The 6,097-nt window shown below is 35.5% G+C and overlaps 1 pseudogene; it reads left to right on the top strand.

Moving 5' to 3' along the window:
• Positions 1–19: 19 nt before the first annotated feature.
• LOC139752567 (serine/threonine-protein phosphatase 5 pseudogene) lies at positions 20–1,165 on the top strand (annotated as a pseudogene).
• The last annotated feature ends 4,932 nt before the right edge of the window (positions 1,166–6,097 follow it).

Raw genomic sequence — 6,097 nt, 5'->3', positions numbered from 1 at the left:
TGATTTCTTGATTAGACAAATGTGCCATGTTGTCACCACGACGTGCAACGGTGAACTAATTCGTAAACACCGAGTGTTGCCACACCTAAATCAACCGAGTGTTGCCAGATTGTAAGCTAATATTACATTTAAAGTTTACAGTTCAGACATACCAAAGTTAAATCTTTAAAGCTCGGTATCTCGTAAACTAACTAGTTTTGCAATTTTTCGTATTCCTTAAAAAGTGTTTGCTTTGGGTGTCCCTGTCTACTGTCAAATTTTGTACCTGTTTTTTAACACCCTGTATATATATATATATATATATATATATATATATATATATATATATATATATATATATATATATATATATATATATATATATATATATATACATATATATCATCACCTACAAACCTCTACCTCTTCAAATGCTGAATTAGTTGATAGAGGATCCTTTTCTGTGGAATGTATTTTTGTTTTATTTTTGTTTTACTTGTATTCAAGCGTCTCTATCCTAACCACTTTTTTATGTCAAGAGGAAACCATGAGTTTGTAACAATGAATCAGATGTATGGGTTTCAAGGAGAGGTTAAGGGTAAATACACTGCACAAATGGCTGAACTATTCACAGAAGTTTATAACTGGCTGCCGCTCTGTCACTGTCTCAACAATAGAGTTTTGATGATGTATGGAGGACTCTTCTCTGAAGACAATGTCACCTTGATGATATAAGAAAAACAGACAGGAATAGACAACCTCCAGAAGGTGTTATGTGCGAGTTATTATGGAGCCACCCCATGCCTGGATTAGATCGAGCTCCAAGCAAACGTGGTGTAGGTATCCAATTTGGTCTAGATGTCACCAAGAGATTTTTGGAGAAGAATAACCTAGAATATATAATTCGATCCCATGAAGTCAAAGCAGAGGGGAATGAAATAGCCCACGATGGAAAATGTATTGCGGTGTTTTCGGCACCAAATTACTGTGATACAATGGGCAACAAAGGATTCTTTATCACTATGAATGGTAAAGATTTGAAGGCCAGATATACAACATATGAAGCTGTGCCACATCCGCCAATGAAGCCAATGGTATATGCCAATTCTATCTTACGTTTGTTCAGTTAAGAGAAAATTTTATGTGTCTAGTCTGTACAACCACTGTGAAGATTCTGTGCTGTTATCATTTTACTAACGGTGCAAAACATTGGGATAAAAGATGAAGTGTCCCAGCCAATTGTATATTACAGCCTCTAAAGTCTCATTTTCAGAGTGTTCTGTGATCATAAATTCTACATTGATGATTCACAAACATCTTTAAAGAGTGTATATGCTCTCAAATCTGTGCCTTTTGGATGAACATGAATGTGAAGGTGCCATCTGTAACCCCTTGTTAGGTGTAAGATGAAGTGATGTCATAAGTAACGTTGTGTGGTTGAAAATTGGGGAAAGTATAACTTTTAGGCTTGAAAAGTTCTGTGGTCACAAGAATTCCAGATATTTTGTAAACCTGATAATCATCTATTTTTTTGGTTGTAATGTCCCGAATATTCCATGCAAGTAGTTCTATGATATCAAAAATTTTTATTTTGGTTATTTCTTTCAACCTATGGAAAACCACAATTTTAGCTGTCGACTGACTACAATGCACTCCATGTGTTAGCAGACTTATTTTTTCGTGTATGAATGTTCTCTTCATTGGTATTTTATTTATAATCAAGCCTATATCAAAAAAATATTTACTTGATACCTTATACTACTGTGTGCTTTATATATATATATATATATATATATATATATATATATATATATATATATATATATATATATATATATATATATATATATATATATATATATATATATATATATATATATATATATATATATATATATATATTATATATATATATATATATATATATATATATATATATATATATATATATATATATATATATATATATGTATATATATATATATATCTTATTTTTTTTTATTATACTTTGTCGCTGTCTCCCGCGTTTGCGAGGTAGCGCAAGGAAACAGACGAAAGAAATGGACCAACCCCCCCCATACACATGTATATACATACGTCCACACACGCAAATATACATACCTACACAGCTTTCCATGGTTTACTCCAGACGCTTCACATGCCTTGATTCAATCCACTGACAGCACGTCAACCCCGGTATACCACATCGCTCCAATTCACTCTATTCCTTGCCCTCCTTTCACCCTCCTGCATGTTCAGGCCCCGATCACACAAAATCTTTTTCACTCCATCTTTCCACCTCCAATTTGGTCTCCCTCTTCTCCTCGTTCCCTCCACCTCCGACACATATATCCTCTTGGTCAATCTTTCCTCACTCATCCTCTCCATGTGCCCAAACCACTTCAAAACACCCTCTTCTGCTCTCTCAACCACGCTCTTTTTATTTCCACACATCTCTCTTACCCTTACGTTACTCACTCGATCAAACCACCTCACACCACACATTGTCCTCAAACATCTCATTTCCAGCACATCCATCCTCCTGCGCACAACTCTATCCATAGCACACGCCTCGCAACCATACAACATTGTTGGAACCACTATTCCTTCAAACATAAACATTTTTGCTTTCCGAGATAATGTTCTCGACTTCCACACATTCTTCAAGGCCCCCAGAATTTTCGCCCCCTCCCCCAGCCTATGATCCACTTCCGCTTCCAAGGTTCCATCCGCTGCCAGATCCACTCCCAGATATCTAAAACACTTCACTTCCTCCAGTTTTTCTCCATTCAAACTCACCTCCCAATTGACTTGACCCTCAACCCTACTGTACCTAACAACCTTGCTCTTATTCACATTTACTCTTAACTTTCTTCTTCCACACACTTTACCAAACTCAGTCACCAGCTTCTGCAGTTTCTCACATGAATCAGCCACCAGCGCTGTATCATCAGCGAACAACAACTGACTCACTTCCCAAGCTCTCTCATCACCAACAGACTTCATACTTGCACCTCTTTCCAAAACTCTTGCATTTACCTCCCTAACAACCCCATCCATAAACTATTTAAACAACCATGGAGACATCACACACCCCTGCCGCAAACCTACATTCACTGAGAACCAATCACTTTCCTCTCTTCCTACACGTACACATGCCTTACATCCTCGATAAAAACTTTTCACTGCTTCTAACAACTTTCCTCCCACACCATATATTCTTAATACCTTCCACAGAGCATCTCTATCAACTCTATCATATGCCTTCTCCAGATCCATAAATGCTACATATAAATCCACTTGCTTTTCTAAGTATTTCTCATATACATTTTTCAAAGCAAACACCTGATCCACACATACTCTACCACTTCTGAAACCGCACTACTCTCCCCAAATCTCATGCTCTGTACATGCCTTAACTTTCTCAGTCAATACCCTCCCATATAATTTACTAGGAATATTCAACAAACTTATACCTCTGTAATATGAGCATTCACTCTTATCCCCTTTGCCTTCGTAAAATGGCACTATGCAAGCATTCCGCCAGTCTTCAGGCACCTCACCCTGAGTCATACATACATTAAATAACCTTACCAACCAGTCAACAGTACAGTTACCGCATATTTAATAGATTCCACTGCAATACAATCCAAACCCGCTGTATTGCCTCTGCAAAGCTTTTACTACCTTTTCTTTGTTTACTAAATCATTCTCCCTAACCCTTTCACTTTGCACACCACCTCGACCAAAACACCCTATATGTGCCACGGTATCATCAAACACATTCAACAAAACCTCAAAATACTCACTCCATCTCCCTTTCTAATCACCACTAGTTGTTATCACCTCATTAGCCCCCTTTACTGATGTTCCCATTTGTTCCATTGTTTTACGCACTGTATTTACCTCCTTCCAAAACATCTTTTTATTCTCCCCTAAAATTTAACGATACTCTCTCACCCCAACTCTCATTTGCCCTCTTTTTCACCACTTGCACATTTCTCTTGACCACCTGCCTCTTTCTTTTATACATCTCCTAGTCATTTGCATTATTTCCCTGCAAAAATCGTCCAAATGCCTCTCTCTTCTCTTTCACTAATACTCTTACTTCTCAAACCCAACACTCACTACCCTTTCTAATCTGCCCACCTCACACGCTTCTTACGTTCTTTGCTTTCACCTTTTTCCATTCTCTACTCGGTCTCTCCTGGTACTTCCTCACACAAGTCTCTTCCCAAGCTCACTTAATCTCACCACTCTCTTCACCCCAACATTCTCTCTTCTTCTCTGAAAACCCCAACAAATCTTCACTTTCGCCTTCACAAGATATTGATCAGACATCCCTTCAGTTGCACCTCTTAGCACATTAACATCCAAAAGTCTCTCTTTCGCGAGCCTATCAATTAACACGTAATCCAATAACGCTCTCTGGCCATCTCTCCAATTTACATACGTAAACCAGGTATTCTCAATTGTCAGTCTTTTCCACCACATAAGTCTACAAGCTCTTCACCATTTTGAATTACAACACTGTATACCCAATGTACACCAATTATTCCCTCAACTGCCACATTACTCACCTTTGCATTCAAATCACCCATCAATATAACTCGGTCTCGCGCATCAAAACTACTAACACACTCACTCAGTTGCTCCCAAAACATTTGCCTTTCAAGATCTTTTTTTTCATGCCCAGGTGCATATGCAACAATAATCACCCATCTCCCGATCCACTTTCAGTTTTACCGATATCAATCTAGAGTTTACTTTCTTACACTCTAGCACATACTCCCAATACTCTTGTTTCAGTAAAATTGCTGCTCCTTCCCTTTCTCTTGTCCTCTCACTAACCTCTGACTTTACTCCCAAAACATTCCCAAACCACTCTTCCCCTTTACCGTCTGAGCCGAAATATCCAGGTTCCTTTCGTCAAACATACTACCTATATCTCCTGTTATTACATCTTGGTTGCAAATATATAAGCATAGCTATACAAACATATAAATAGTTATAAATATATATAAATATATATATATATATATATATATATATATATATATATATATATATATATATATATATATATATATATATATATATATATATATATATTATCCCTGGGGATAGGGGAGAAAGAATACTTCCCACGTATTCCCTGCGTGTTGTAGAAGGCGACTAAAAGGGAAGGGAGCGGGGGGCTGGAAATCCTCCAGTCTCATTTTTTTTTTTTCTAATTTTCCAAAAGAAGGAACAGAAAAAGGGGCCAGGTGAGGATATTCCCTCAAAGGCCCAGCTCTCTGTTCTTAGCGCTACCTCGCTAATGCGGGTAATGGCGAATAGTATGAAAAAAAAATATATATATATATATATATGTATATATATATATATATATATATATATATATATATATATATATATATATATATATATATATATATATATATATATATATAAATATATATATTTATGTATATATATATATATATATATATATATATATATATATATATATATATATATATATATATATATATATATATATATATATATATAAATATATATATATATATATATATATATATATATATATATATATATATATATATATATATATATATATATATATATATATATATATATATATTTTTTTTTTTTTTTTTTTTTTTTTTTTCCAAAAGAAGGAACAGAGAATTGGGCCAGGTGAGGGTATTCCCTCAAAGGCCCAGTCCTCTGTTCTTAATGCTACCTCGCTAACGCGGGAAATGGCGAATAGTTTGAAAAAAATAAATATATATATATATATATATATATATATATATATATATATATATATATATATATATATTCTTTTTATACTATTCGCCATTTCCCGCGTTAAGAACAGAGGACTGAGCCTTTGAGGGAATATCCTCACTTGGCCACCTTCTCTGTTCCTAATTTTGGAAAATTAAAAACGAAATGGATATGTGGTTCCAACAATGTTGTATGGTTGCGAGGCGTGGGCTATGGATAGATTTGTGCGCAGGAGGGTGGATGTGCTGGAAATCAGATGTTTGAGGACAATATGTGGTGTGAGGTGGTTTGATCGAGTTATTAATGTTAGGGTAAGAGAGATGTG

The sequence above is a fragment of the Panulirus ornatus genome, chromosome 13 (assembly GCF_036320965.1).
Source record: "Panulirus ornatus isolate Po-2019 chromosome 13, ASM3632096v1, whole genome shotgun sequence".
Lineage (NCBI taxonomy): Eukaryota > Metazoa > Arthropoda > Malacostraca > Decapoda > Palinuridae > Panulirus > Panulirus ornatus.
Note: the sequence above shows the minus strand (reverse complement) of the source record. Positions and strands in the feature narration are given on the sequence as shown.